Below are 15,924 nucleotides of genomic sequence, written 5' to 3' on the forward strand. Positions count from 1 at the left end.
TTTTACAGCAATCGGAAAACTTTCTTCTTCTCCCTTCCTTTGATGGTGTTTCTCTTTTCTTTCATCCACTTCTATTTCGAGATTCCTCTCATTACATCTGATTCCATTCCACTTCTCGTTCCATTCCGAACCCTATCAAAGAGAAAACACATACCTTGCATTACACATCAATGCTAAATGATATAACATCGCTTGAATGATGCAAGTATTGTAAATACATTTTACAATACCTGAAAAGAAATTTTACAGCAATCGGAAAACTTTCTTCTTCTCCCTTCCTTTCATGGTGTTTCTCTTTTCTTTCATCCACTTCTATTTCGAGATTCCTCTCATTACATCTGATTCCGTTCCACTTCTCGTTCCATTCCGAACCCTATCAAAGAGAAAACACATACCTTGCATTACACATCAATGCTAAATGATATAACATCGCTTGAATGATGCAAGTATTGTAAATACATTTTACAATACCTGAAAAGAAATTTTACAGCAATCGGAAAACTTTCTTCTTCTCCCTTCCTTTCATGGTGTTTCTCTTTTCTTTCATCCACTTCTATTTCGAGATTCCTCTCATTACATCTGATTCCATTCCACTTCTCGTTCCATTCCGAACCCTATCAAAGAGAAAACACATACCTTGCATTACACATCAATGCTAAATGATATAACATCGCTTGAATGATGCAAGTATTGTAAATACATTTTACAATACCTGAAAAGAAATTTTACAGCAATCGGAAAACTTTCTTCTTCTCCCTTCCTTTCATGGTGTTTCTCTTTTCTTTCATCCACTTCTATTTCGAGATTCCTCTCATTACATCTGATTCCATTCCACTTCTCGTTCCATTTCGAACCCTATCAAAGAGAAAACACATACCTTGCATTACACATCTATGCTAAATGATATAACATCGCTTGAATGATGCAAGTATTGTAAATACATTTTACAATACCTGAAAAGAAATTTTACAGCAATCGGAAAACTTTCTTCTTCTCCCTTCCTTTGATGGTGTTTCTCTTTTCTTTCATCCACTTCTATTTCAAGATTCCTCTCATTACATCTGATTCCATTCCACTTCTCGTTCCATTCCGAACCCTATCAAAGAGAAAACACATACCTTGCATTACACATCAATGCTAAATGATATAACATCGCTTGAATGATGCAAGTATTGTAAATACATTTTACAATACCTGAAAAGAAATTTTACAGCAATCGGAAAACTTTCTTCTTCTCCCTTCCTTTGATGGTGTTTCTCTTTTCTTTCATCCACTTCTATTTCGAGATTCCTCTCATTACATCTGATTCCATTCCACTTCTCGTTCCATTCCGAACCCTATCAAAGAGAAAACACATACCTTGCATTACACATCAATGCTAAATGATATAACATCGCTTGAATGATGCAAGAATTGTAAATACATTTTACAATACCTGAAAAGAAATTTTACAGCAATCGAAAACTTTCTTCTTCTCCCTTCCTTTGATGGTGTTTCTCTTTTCTTTCATCCACTTCTATTTCGAGATTCCTCTCATTACATCTGATTCCATTCCACTTCTCGTTCCATTCCGAACCCTATCAAAGAGAAAACACATACCTTGCATTACACATCAATGCTAAATGATATAACATCGCTTGAATGACGCAAGAATTGTAAATACATTTTACAATACCTGAAATGAAATTTTACAGCAATCGGAAAACTTTCTTCTTCTCCCTTCCTTTGATGGTGTTTCTCTTTTCTTTCATCCACTTCTATTTCGAGATTCCTCTCATTACATCTGATTCCATTCCACTTCTCGTTCCATTCCGAACCCTATCAAAGAGAAAACACATACCTTGCATTACACATCAATGCTAAATGATATAACATCGCTTGAATGATGCAAGTATTGTAAATACATTTTACAATACCTGAAAAGAAATTTTACAGCAATCGGAAAACTTTCTTCTTCTTCTCCCTTCCTTTGATGGTGTTTCTCTTTTCTTTCATTCACTTCTATTTCGAGATTCCTCTCATTACATCTGATTCCATTCCACTTCTCGTTCCATTCCGAACCCTATCAAAGAGAAAACACATACCTTGCATTACACATCAATGCTAAATGATATAACATCGCTTGAATGATGCAAGTATTGTAAATACATTTTACAATACCTGAAAAGAAATTTTACAGCAATCGGAAAACTTTCTTCTTCTCCCTTCCTTTGATGGTGTTTCTCTTTTCTTTCATCCACTTCTATTTCGAGATTCCTCTCATTACATCTGATTCCATTCCACTTCTCGTTCCATTCCGAACCCTATCAAAGAGAAAACACATACCTTGCATTACACCCCTTAGGAAAATTTGCCATAGAGAAGCCTATGGTAATCTATGGCAACCTATGGCTACCATAGAAATTTGTATGGCAAGATACCATACGACTATGGTTACCATAGAGATTTGTATGGCACAACCCCATAAGCCTATGGCTACCATAGAAATTTATATGGCAAGATACCATACGCCTATGGTTACCATAGAGATTTGTATGGCAAAACCCCATAAGCCTATGGCTACCATAGAAATTTGTATGGCAAGATACCATAGCCCAATGGTAACCATAGAGACCTGTATGGCATTTATATGGCACGTCACCATTCTCCTATGGCAACCATAGAAATTTGTATGGCAGTATACCATAGAGCAATGGTAACCATAAGGATTTCTATGGTAGTATACCATACGCCAATGGAAACCATAAGGATTTGTATGGCACATCACCATTGGCCTATGGCAACCATAGAAATTTGTATGGCAGTATACCATAGGCCAATGGTAACCATCAAGATTTGTATGGCAGTATACCATAGGGAAAAACTGATCTATATCCCCACCAACGAAACAACAACTCCTATGGAGTCCTCAAAAACATCTTCTAAAAGAAAGAAATATCCATTTTTTCACACCGAAGTTAATTAAATTCAACTTGTAATCCCACAAGGCATTCCAGGTGAGTCTTTTCCTGCCTCCGGATGGCCAATTTTCTCATTTTTGAGTGTTTGAAGTTCGATGTTCCATTGATTTAGGCTTAGAGTATCAGACCGCCATTTTAACGTGTCATCCACTACAAGTGGAATCTTTCGCTAACTTTGGCTACTTATTTTAATATTTTTTCGATCTCATTCTTGGTCAAAAACATTTTGTTGCAAACGCCTATGTGATTATCTATCTGAATTTATTAAGTTTCTAATTTCCGGTGGTCTGGTACTTTTATTATTTGTATTAAAATTTGTATCTTTTCAAAATATGTAGTGATTGGGTATAGGTTTTCGCTATGTTAAATTTTGCCGTTTGTTAACGCTGACTTGGTACACTTTATAAAAGTCTGAAAATATAAGAAAGATAATTGGTTTGCAAAAGCATGAATAAAAGTAAAAATATTAAAAAAATAACGGGCTGGCAAAAGCATAAATAAAATAAAATAAGCATATAAAGAGATAAATTTAAAAAAATAAAAGCAGACGATAAAATTAGAACACCTGAGAGTTGTTGATTTTTTAGAATTAGTTTTGTGTGGAATTTAGGTTCTCATATATCCCGTTACGGGCACTTTATCTAGTTTGTTTTATAATATTTTATCTATCCCGCTACGGGTGAGTTTCATTATATCCCGTTACGGGTTTTTCTTGTTGTTTTATGATCTTTTCACTATCCCGTTACGGGTACTTTATATTTGTTAATGTATGTGTTGTGGTGTGAAATAAACGTTTTTTAAATAAAACATAGAACTGTTTCTTAATATAGCTTGATGCGTTACAACTTTAATTAATATCTTGCAGTTTATATTTTTATGTTTCTTTTTCCCAACTATTTCTGATTAAACGACATCTTGCTTTTTATTTTATCCCCTCCCTCTGATTTTATATAAATTTTTAAAGTCACATCACTTTTCCAATATTAATGGTGTTCTATTCCCCATAGCAATTTGTAAACAATCTCATGATGAAAAACGCAGTTAAGTACTTATCATTAAGCCATATCCATCATTTCTTTAATAATTAAATTTTTTTTAATTCTTTTAACTTGTTCGGTGACAATTTTATTTTATTGCTGTCATATATCAATATCAAAGTCTGTGTTTACATTCTCATTAGTTTTTGATTTTACTTCCACTTGGGTTCTAGCAATGCTTTTTTACATTATCTTACATATGTTAGGGCTTTATATTTCTATTTGGTGTTTAATTTTTGCTTGCCATTAAATTGTCTATTTATCATGTTTCTGTGTTTTACTATCTTACAACTAATATTTCTTAATTATCCACATATATTTGTACAATGTTCTGTTGCATATTTATACATAACTTAGGGTCATCACTTAACTAGATTTGCTGGATTACTGTTTGACAACTTTTTTGCTTCAATATCATTAACGGGACAGTCCCTGGCCAAATCATTTGTTGCTGTTACTAAAAATGCTTTTTAACAATTTAATCTTTCCTTAAGCTTACAACTTTTTCGTCATAGCGATTCCCTATACCCAATTAATTTTTATTTACTATCCCTGACCGAGTGTCAATTTGTCAATAGCAATTACTAATTTTACCTATTTTAATCATGCCTTAAACAAGTTTTGTATTTACCAATGTTTCTTTATTGCGTTCTCTTTTCTAACTGTGCTTAACACAACTCAACATAAATTTTCTGAGTTTTATGTCCCTCTCTAATAGGGGATCAACTAATTTAGCCTGTTTTCTATTCTTAGCTTTTCATAGTCTAATACCATCTTTTTTATAGATAAAATTTTGTTCACTTGCCACCACTGGTTGCACCGTTACATATTCGGCTTTTGTCCCGTTTGGTCTATTTTAAACTAATTTCGCTTCGACCACCGGCCCCACTCTTTATCTTTTGAGTTTTCATAGTATTTTATTGTTTTAGTAGTCTGTTTAATTATTAGCTTAGTATCACATATCAAAATTTAAAAAAATTTCATACTCGCTCCGACCATCGGACCATTATTTTACTTCGCTTTCTCTTAGGTTCCTTTAATATTTGACGCTTATCTAACTAATTATGATACCAATCAATCAAATTAACGCTTTTTATACTCGCTCCGACCTCCGGACCCACTTTCTATTTTCTGGTTTTTTACAGCTTTAACAAATATTGGTTGCCTGTACTCAATATATTTTGTACCTAATCAGCATAACCAATATTTTCCCCACTCGCTCCGACCACCGGACCCATTTTCTAACGATTAGTATTAACCGTTTGAAATTTATTTGAATAAGAACAGCATTCAAAAAGGATTCTGCAAGTAAAACAGGGGAAGTTTATCAAAGAAATTTTGAAAAAAACTTTCTGGATATATATTTATTCTACAATCATTAAGTTTTGCATATCCATTGCGAAAGATTCTTGTAAGTAATTATTTTTTGATGTATGGTAAAATATCAACGAGAAATGTTGCCATAGCTGTATGGCAAAGGTGCACCATAGCCCATGGAAAAATATTTCTTCATAAACTGTAGCACATCTTAGTTTTATGGCAAAAATTTGCCATATAAAAAATGCCATAGGATATTCCTATGGGGTTTTGCCTATGGCAAAATTTGCCATACATGTATGGCTAAATTTTACCATATAAAAAAATGCCATAGGATGTTCCTATGGGGTTTTGCCTATAGCAAAATTTTACCATACAAAAAATGCCATAGGATATTCCTATGGGGTTTTGCCTATGGCAAAATTTTGCCCTACACTTTTGCCATACATGTATGGCAAAATTTTGCCATACGTATATGGCAAAAGTGTATGGCAAAATTTTACCATAGGCAAAACCCCATAGGAATATCCTATGGCATTTTTTTATGGCAAACCTATGGCAAATTTTCCTAAGGGACATCAATGCTAAATGATATAACATCGCTTGAATGATGCAAGTATTGTAAATACATTTTACAATACCTGAAAAGAAATTCTACAGCAATCGGAAAACTTTCTTCTTCTCCCTTCCTTTGATGGTGTTTCTCTTTTCTTTCATCCACTTCTATTTCGAGATTCCTCTCATTACATCTGATTCCATTCCACTTCTCGTTCCATTCCGAACCCTATCAAAGAGAAAACACATACCTTGCATTACACATCAATGCTAAATGATATAACATCGCTTGAATGATGCAAGTATTGTAAATACATTTTACAATACCTGAAAAGAAATTTTACAGCAATCGGAAAACTTTCTTCTTCTCCCTTCCTTTGATGGTGTTTCTCTTTTCTTTCATCCACTTCTATTTCGAGATTCCTCTCATTACATCTGATTCCATTCCACTTCTCGTTCCATTCCGAACCCTATCAAAGAGAAAACACATACCTTGCATTACACATCAATGCTAAATGATATAACATCGCTTGAATGATGCAAGTATTGTAAATACATTTTACAATACCTGAAAAGAAATTTTACAGCAATCGGAAAACTTTCTTCTTCTCCCTTCCTTTGATGGTGTTTCTCTTTCTTTCATCCACTTCTATTTCGAGATTCCTCTCATTACATCTGATTCCATTCCACTTCTCGTTCCATTCCGAACCCTATCAAAGAGAAAACACATACCTTGCATTACACATCAATGCTAAATGATATAACATCGCTTGAATGATGCAAGTATTGTAAATACATTTTACAATACCTGAAAAGAAATTTTACAGCAATCGGAAAACTTTCTTCTTCTCCCTTCCTTTCATGGTGTTTCTCTTTTCTTTCATCCACTTCTATTTCGAGATTCCTCTCATTACATCTGATTCCATTCCACTTCTCGTTCCATTCCGAACCCTATCAAAGAGAAAACACATACCTTGCATTACACATCAATGCTAAATGATATAACATCGCTTGAATGATGCAAGTATTGTAAATACATTTTACAATACCTGAAAAGAAATTTTACAGCAATCGGAAAACTTTCTTCTTCTCCCTTCCTTTCATGGTGTTTCTCTTTTCTTTCATCCACTTCTATTTCGAGATTCCTCTCATTACATCTGATTCCATTCCACTTCTCGTTCCATTCCGAACCCTATCAAAGAGAAAACACATACCTTGCATTACACATCAATGCTAAATGATATAACATCGCTTGAATGATGCAAGTATTGTAAATACATTGTACAATACCTGAAAAGAAATTTTACAGCAATCGAAAAACTTTCTTCTTCTCCCTTCCTTTCATGGTGTTTCTCTTTTCTTTCATCCACTTCTATTTCGAGATTCCTCTCATTACATCTGATTCCATTCCACTTCTCGTTCCATTCCGAACCCTATCAAAGAGAAAACACATACCTTGCATTACACATCAATGCTAAATGATATAACATCGCTTGAATGATGCAAATATTGTAAATACATTTTACAATACCTGAAAAGAAATTTTACAGCAATCGGAAAACTTTATTCTTCTCCCTTCCTTTGATGGTGTTTCTCTTTTCTTTCATCCACTTCTATTTCGAGATTCCTCTCATTACATCTGATTCCATTCCACTTCTCGTTCCATTCCGAACCCTATCAAAGAGAAAACACATACCTTGCATTACACATCAATGCTAAATGATATAACATTGCTTGAATGATGCAAGTATTGTAAATACATTTTACAATACCTGAAAAGAAATTTTACAGCAATCGGAAAACTTTCTTCTTCTCCCTTCCTTTCATGGTGTTTCTCTTTTCTTTCATCCACTTCTATTTCGAGATTCCTCTCATTACATCTGATTCCATTCCACTTCTCGTTCCATTCCGAACCCTATCAAAGAGAAAACACATACCTTGCATTACACATCAATGCTAAATGATATAACATCGCTTGAATGATGCAAGTATTGTAAATACATTTTACAATACCTGAAAAGAAATTTTACAGCAATCGGAAAACTTTCTTCTTCTCCCTTCCTTTCATGGTGTTTCTCTTTTCTTTCATCCACTTCTATTTCGAGATTCCTCTCATTACATCTGATTCCATTCCACTTCTCGTTCCATTCCGAACCCTATCAAAGAGAAAACACATACCTTGCATTACACATCAATGCTAAATGATATAACATCGCTTGAATGATGCAAGTATTGTAAATACATTTTACAATACCTGAAAAGAAATTTTACAGCAATCGAAAAACTTTCTTCTTCTCCCTTCCTTTCATGGTGTTTCTCTTTTCTTTCATCCACTTCTATTTCGAGATTCCTCTCATTAAATCTGATTCCATTCCACTTCTCGTTCCATTCCGAACCCTATCAAAGAGAAAACACATACCTTGCATTACACATCAATGCTAAATGATATAACATCGCTTGAATGATGCAAATATTGTAAATACATTTTACAATACCTGAAAAGAAATTTTACAGCAATCGGAAAACTTTCTTCTTCTCCCTTCCTTTGATGGTGTTTCTCTTTTCTTTCATCCACTTCTATTTCGAGATTCCTCTCATTACATCTGATTCCATTCCACTTCTCGATCCATTCCGAACACTATCAAAGAGAAAACACATACCTTGCATTACACATCAATGCTAAATGATATAACATCGCTTGAATGATGCAAGTATTGTAAATACATTTTACAATACCTGAAAAGAAATTTTACAGCAATCGGAAAACTTTCTTCTTCTCCCTTCCTTTCATGGTGTTTCTCTTTTCTTTCATCCACTTCTATTTCGAGATTTCTCTCATTACATCTGATTCCATTCCACTTCTCGTTCCATTCCGAACCCTATCAAAGAGAAAACACATACCTTGCATTACACATCAATGCTAAATGATATAACATCGCTTGAAGGATGCAAGTATTGTAAATACATTTTACAATACCTGAAAAGAAATTTTACAGCAATCGGAAAACTTTCTTCTTCTCCCTTCCTTTGATGGTGTTTCTCTTTTCTTTCATCCACTTCTATTTCGAGATTCCTCTCATTACATCTGATTCCATTCCACTTCTCGTTCCATTCCGAACCCTATTAAAGAGAAAACACATACCTTGCATTACACATCAATGCTAAATGATATAACATCGCTTGAATGATGCAAGTATTGTAAATACATTTTAAAATACCTGAAAAGAAATTTTACAGCAATCGGAAAACTTTCTTCTTCTCCCTTCCTTTCATGGTGTTTCTCTTTTCTTTCATCCACTTCTATTTCGAGATTCCTCTCATTACATCTGATTCCATTCCACTTCTCGTTCCATTCCGAACCCTATCAAAGAGAAAACACATACCTTGCATTACACATCAATGCTAAATGATATAACATCGCTTGAATGATGCAAGTATTGTAAATACATTTTACAATACCTGAAAAGAAATTTTACAGCAATCGGAAAACTTTCTTCTTCTCCCTTCCTTTCATGGTGTTTCTCTTTTCTTTCATCAACTTCTATTTCGAGTTTCCTCTCATTACATCTGATTCCATTCCACTTCTCGCTCCATTCCGAACCCTATCAAAGAGAAAACACATACCTTGCATTACACATCAATGCTAAATGATATAACATCGCTTGAATGATGCAAGTATTGTAAATACATTTTACAATACCTGAAAAGAAATTTTACAGCAATCGGAAAACTTTCTTCTTCTCCCTTCCTTTGATGGTGTTTCTCTTTTCTTTCATCCACTTCTATTTCGAGATTCCTCTCATTACATCTGATTCCATTCCACTTCTCGTTCCATTCCGAACCCTATCAAAGAGAAAACACATACCTTGCATTACACATCAATGCTAAATGATATAACTTCGCTTGAATGATGCAAGTATTGTAAATACATTTTACAATACCTGAAAAGAAATTTTACAGCAATCGGAAAACATTCTTCTTCTCCCTTCCTTTGATGGTGTTTCTCTTTTCTTTCATCCACTTCTATTTCGAGATTCCTCTCATTACATCTGATTCCATTCCACTTCTCGTTTCATTCCGATCCCTATCAAAGAGAAAACACATACCTTGCATCACACATCAATGCTAGATATAACATCGCTTGAATGATGCAAGTATTGTAAATACATTTTACAATACCTGAAAAGAAATTTTACAGCAATCGGAAAACTTTCTTCTTCTCCCTTCCTTTGATGGTGTTTCTCTTTTCTTTCATCCACATCTATTTCGAGATTCCTCTCATTACATCTGATTCCATTCCACTTCTCGTTCCATTCCGAACCCTATCAAAGAGAAAACACATACCTTGCATTACACATCAATGCTAAATGATATAACTTCGCATGAATGATGCAAGTATTGTAAATACATTTTACAATACCTGAAAAGAAATTTTACAGCAATCGGAAAACTTTCTTCTTCTCCCTACCTTTGATGGTGTTTCTCTTTTCTTTCATCCACTTCTATTTCGAGATTCCTCTCATTACATCTGATTCCATTCCACTTCTCGTTTCATTCCGATCCCTATCAAAGAGAAAACACATACCTTGCATCACACATCAATGCTAGATATAACATCGCTTGAATGATGCAAGTATTGTAAATACATTTTACAATACCTGAAAAGAAATTTTACAGCAATCGGAAAACTTTCTTCTTCTCCCTTCCTTTGATGGTGTTTCTCTTTTCTTTCATCCACTTCTATTTCGAGATTCCTCTCATTACCTCTGATTCCATTCCACTCTTCGTTCCATTCCGAACCCTATCAAAGAGAAAACACATACCTTGCATTACACATCAATGCTAAATGATATAACATCGCTTGAATGATGCAAGTATTGTAAATACATTTTACAATACCTGAAAAGAAATTTTACAGCAATCGGAAAACTTTCTTCTTCTCCCTTCCTTTGATGGTGTTTCTCTTTTCTTTCATCCACTTCTATTTCCAGATTCCTCTCATTACATCTGATTCCATTCCACTTCTCGTTCCATTCCGAACCCTATTAAAGAGAAAACACATACCTTGCATTACACATCAATGCTAAATGATATAACATCGGTTGAATGATGCAAGTATTGTAAATACATTTTACAAAACCTGAAAAGAAATTTTACAGCAATCGGAAAACTTTCTTCTTCTCCCTTCCTTTGATGGTGTTTCTCTTTTCTTTCATCCACTTCTATTTCGAGATTCCTCTCATTACATCTGATTCCATTCCACTTCTCGTTCCATTCCGAACCCTATCAAAGAGAAAACACATACCTTGCATTACACATCAATGCTAAATGATATAACATCGCTTGAATGATGCAAGTATTGTAAATACATTTTACAAAACCTGAAAAGAAATTTTACAGCAATCGGAAAACTTTCTTCTTCTCCCTTCCTTTGATGGTGTTTCTCTTTTCTTTCATCCACTTCTATTTCGAGATTCCTCTCATTACATCTGATTCCATTCCACTTCTCGTTCCATTCCGAACCCTATCAAAGAGAAAACACATACCTTGCATTACACATCAATGCTAAATGATATAACATCGCTTGAATGATGCAAGTATTGTAAATACATTTTACAATACCTGAAAAGAAATTTTACAGCAATCGGAAAACTTTCTTCTTCTCCCTTCCTTTCATGGTGTTTCTCTTTTCTTTCATCCACTTCTATTTCGAGATTCCTCTAATTACATCTGATTCCATTCCACTTCTCGTTCCATTCCGAACCCTATTAAAGAGAAAACACATACCTTGCATTACACATCAATTCTAAATGATATAACATCGCTTGAATGATGCAAGTATTGTAAATACATTTTACAATACCTGAAAAGAAATTTTACAGCAATCGGAAAACTTTCTTCTTCTCCCTTCCTTTGATGGTGTTTCTCTTTTCTTTCATCCACTTCTATTTCGAGATTCCTCTCATTACATCTGATTCCATTCCACTTCTCGTTCCATTCCGAACCCTATCAAAGAGAAAACACATACCTTGCATTACACATCAATTCTAAATGATATAACATCGCTTGAATGATGCAAGTATTGTAAATACATTTTACAATACCTGAAAAGAAATTTTACAGCAATCGGAAAACTTTCTTCTTCTCCCTTCCTTTGATGGTGTTTCTCTTTTCTTTCATCCACTTCTATTTCGAGATTCCTCTCATTACATCTGATTCCATTCCACTTCTCGTTCCATTCCGAACCCTATTAAAGAGAAAACACATACCTTGCATTACACATCAATTCTAAATGATATAACATCGCTTGAATGATGCAAGTATTGTAAATACATTTTACAATACCTGAAAAGAAATTTTACAGCAATCGGAAAACTTTCTTCTACTCCCTTCCTTTGATGGTGTTTCTCTTTTCTTTCATCCACTTCTATTTCGAGATTCCTCTCATTACATCTGATTCCATTCCACTTCTCGTTCCATTCCGAACCCTATCAAAGAGAAAACACATACCTTGCATTACACATCAATGCTAAATGATATAACATCGCTTGAATGATGCAAGTATTGTAAATACATTTTACAATACCTGAAAAGAAATTTTACAGCAATCGGAAAACTTTCTTCTTCTCCCTTCCTTTCATGGTGTTTCTCTTTTCTTTCATCCACTTCTATTTCGAGATTCCTCTCATTACATCTGATTCCATTCCACTTCTCGTTCCATTCCGATCCCTATCAAAGAGAAAACACATACCTTGCATTACACATCAATGCTAAATGATATAACATCGCTTGAATGATGCAAGTATTGTAAATACATTTTACAATACCTGAAAAGAAATTTTACAGCAATCGGAAAACTTTCTTCTTCTCCCTTCCTTTGATGGTGTTTCTCTTTTCTTTCATCCACTTCTATTTCGAGATTCCTCTCATTACATCTGATTCCATTCCTCTTCTCGTTCCATTCCGAACCCTATCAAAGAGAAAACACATACCTTGCATTACACATCAATGCTAAATGATATAACATCGCTTGAATGATGCAAGTATTGTAAATACATTTTACAATACCTGAAAAGAAATTTTACAGCAATCGGAAAACTTTCTTCTTCTCCCTTCCTTTGATGGTGTTTCTCTTTTCTTTCATCCACTTCTATTTCGAAATTCCTCTCATTACATCTGATTCCATTCCACTTCTCGTTCCATTCCGAACCCTATCAAAGAGAAAACACATACCTTGCATTACACATCAATGCTAAATGATATAACATCGCTTGAATGATGCAAGTATTGTAAATACATTTTACAATACCTGAAAAGAAATTTTACAGCAATCGGAAAACTTTCTTCTTCTCCCTTCCTTTGATGGTGTTTCTCTTTTCTTTCATCCACTTCTATTTCGAGATTCCCCTCATTACATCTGATTCCATTCCACTTCTCGTTCCATTCCGAACCCTATCAAAGAGAAAACACATACCTTGCATTACACATCAAGGCTAAATGATATAACATCGCTTGAATGATGCAAGTATTGTAAATACATTTTACAATACCTGAAAAGAAATTTTACAGCAATCGGAAAACTTTCTTCTTCTCCCTACCTTTGATGGTGTTTCTCTTTTCTTTCATCCACTTCTATTTCGAGATTCCTCTCATTACATCTGATTCCATTCCACTTCTCGTTCCATTCCGAACCCTATCAAAGAGAAAACACATACCTTGCATTACACATCAATGCTAAATGATATAACATCGCTTGAATGATGCAAGTATTGTAAATACATTTTACAATACCTGAAAAGAAATTTTACAGCAATCGGAAAACTTTCTTCTTCTCCCTTCCTTTAATGGTGTTTCTCTTTTCTTTCATCCACTTCTATTTCGAGATTCCTCTCATTACATCTGATTCCATTCCACTTCTCGTTCCATTCCGAACCCTATCAAAGAGAAAACACATACCTTGCATTACACATCAATGCTAAATGATATAACATCGCTTGAATCATGCAAGTATTGTAAATACATTTTACAATACCTGAAAAGAAATTTTACAGCAATCGGAAAACTTTCTTCTTCTCCCTTCCTTTGATGGTGTTTCTCTTTTCTTTCATCCACTTCTATTTCGAGATTCCTCTCATTACATCTGATTCCATTCCACTTCTCGTTCCATTCCGAACCCTATCAAAGAGAAAACACATACCTTGCATTACACATCAATGCTAAATGATATAACATCGCTTGAATGATGCAAGTATTGTAAATACATTTTACAATACCTGAAAAGAAATTTTACAGCAATCGGAAAACTTTCTTCTTCTCCCTTCCTTTCATGGTGTTTCTCTTTTCTTTCATCCACTTCTATTTCGAGATTCCTCTCATTACATCTGATTCCATTCCACTTCTCGTTCCATTCCGATCCCTATCAAAGAGAAAACACATACCTTGCATTACACATCAATGCTAAATGATATAACATCGCTTGAATGATGCAAGTATTGTAAATACATTTTACAATACCTGAAAAGAAATTTTACAGCAATCGGAAAACTTTCTTCTTCTCCCTTCCTTTGATGGTGTTTCTCTTTTCTTTCATCCACTTCTATTTCGAGATTCCCCTCATTACATCTGATTCCATTCCACTTCTCGTTCCATTCCGAACCCTATCAAAGAGAAAACACATACCTTGCATTACACATCAAGGCTAAATGATATAACATCGCTTGAATGATGCAAGTATTGTAAATACATTTTACAATACCTGAAAAGAAATTTTACAGCAATCGGAAAACTTTCTTCTTCTCCCTACCTTTGATGGTGTTTCTCTTTTCTTTCATCCACTTCTATTTCGAGATTCCTCTCATTACATCTGATTCCATTCCACTTCTCGTTCCATTCCGAACCCTATCAAAGAGAAAACACATACCTTGCATTACACATCAATGCTAAATGATATAACATCGCTTGAATGATGCAAGTATTGTAAATACATTTTACAATACCTGAAAAGAAATTTTACAGCAATCGGAAAACTTTCTTCTTCTCCCTTCCTTTAATGGTGTTTCTCTTTTCTTTCATCCACTTCTATTTCGAGATTCCTCTCATTACATCTGATTCCATTCCACTTCTCGTTCCATTCCGAACCCTATCAAAGAGAAAACACATACCTTGCATTACACATCAATGCTAAATGATATAACATCGCTTGAATCATGCAAGTATTGTAAATACATTTTACAATACCTGAAAAGAAATTTTACAGCAATCGGAAAACTTTCTTCTTCTCCCTTCCTTTGATGGTGTTTCTCTTTTCTTTCATCCACTTCTATTTCGAGATTCCTCTCATTACATCTGATTCCATTCCACTTCTCGTTCCATTCCGAACCCTATTAAAGAGAAAACACATACCTTGCATTACACATCAATGCTAAATGATATAACATCGCTTGAATGATGCAAGTATTGTAAATACATTTTACAATACCTGAAAAGAAATTTTACAGCAATCGGAAAACTTTCTTCTTCTCCCTTCCTTTGATGGTGTTTCTCTTTTCTTTCATCCACTTCTATTTCGAGATTCCTCTCATTACATCTGATTCCATTCCACTTCTCGTTCCATTCCGAACCCTATTAAAGAGAAAACACATACCTTGCATTACACATCAATGCTAAATGATATAACATCACTTGAATGATGCAAGTATTGTAAATACATTTTACAATACATGAAAAGAAATTTTACAGCAATCGGAAAACTTTCTTCTTCTCCCTTCCTTTGATGGTGTTTCTCTTTTCTTTCATCCACTTCTATTTCGAGATTCCTCTCATTACATCTGATTCCATTCCACTTCTCGTTCCATTCCGAACCCTATCAAAGAGAAAACACATACCTTGCATTACACATCAATGCTAAATGATATAACATCGCTTGAATGATGCAAGTATTATAAATACATTTTACAATACCTGAAAAGAAATTTTACAGCAATCGGAAAACTTTCTTCTTCTCCCTTCCTTTGATGGTGTTTCTCTTTTCTTTCATCCACTTCTATTTCGAGATT

The 15,924-nt window shown here is 34.3% G+C and overlaps 2 long non-coding RNA genes across 2 annotated transcripts; both read right to left on the minus strand.

The window, feature by feature from the left end:
* Positions 1 to 227: 227 nt before the first annotated feature.
* On the minus strand, positions 228 to 1,734 carry LOC147812064 (uncharacterized). Its single transcript, XR_015432888.1, has 3 exons — positions 1,676 to 1,734; positions 472 to 855; positions 228 to 373 (listed from the first exon to the last, which is right to left on the minus strand). It is a non-coding gene; the product is annotated as an uncharacterized LOC147812064 (long non-coding RNA).
* Positions 1,735 to 8,128: 6,394 nt separating this feature from the next.
* LOC147812065 (uncharacterized) lies at positions 8,129 to 9,275 on the minus strand. Its single transcript, XR_015432889.1, has 3 exons — positions 9,088 to 9,275; positions 8,606 to 8,748; positions 8,129 to 8,266 (listed from the first exon to the last, which is right to left on the minus strand). It is a non-coding gene; the product is annotated as an uncharacterized LOC147812065 (long non-coding RNA).
* Between the last annotated feature and the right edge of the window lie 6,649 nt (positions 9,276 to 15,924).

This window comes from Parasteatoda tepidariorum, chromosome 4, assembly GCF_982258835.1.
Source record: "Parasteatoda tepidariorum strain Cologne lab strain chromosome 4, Ptep-v5.0, whole genome shotgun sequence".
Lineage (NCBI taxonomy): Eukaryota > Metazoa > Arthropoda > Arachnida > Araneae > Theridiidae > Parasteatoda > Parasteatoda tepidariorum.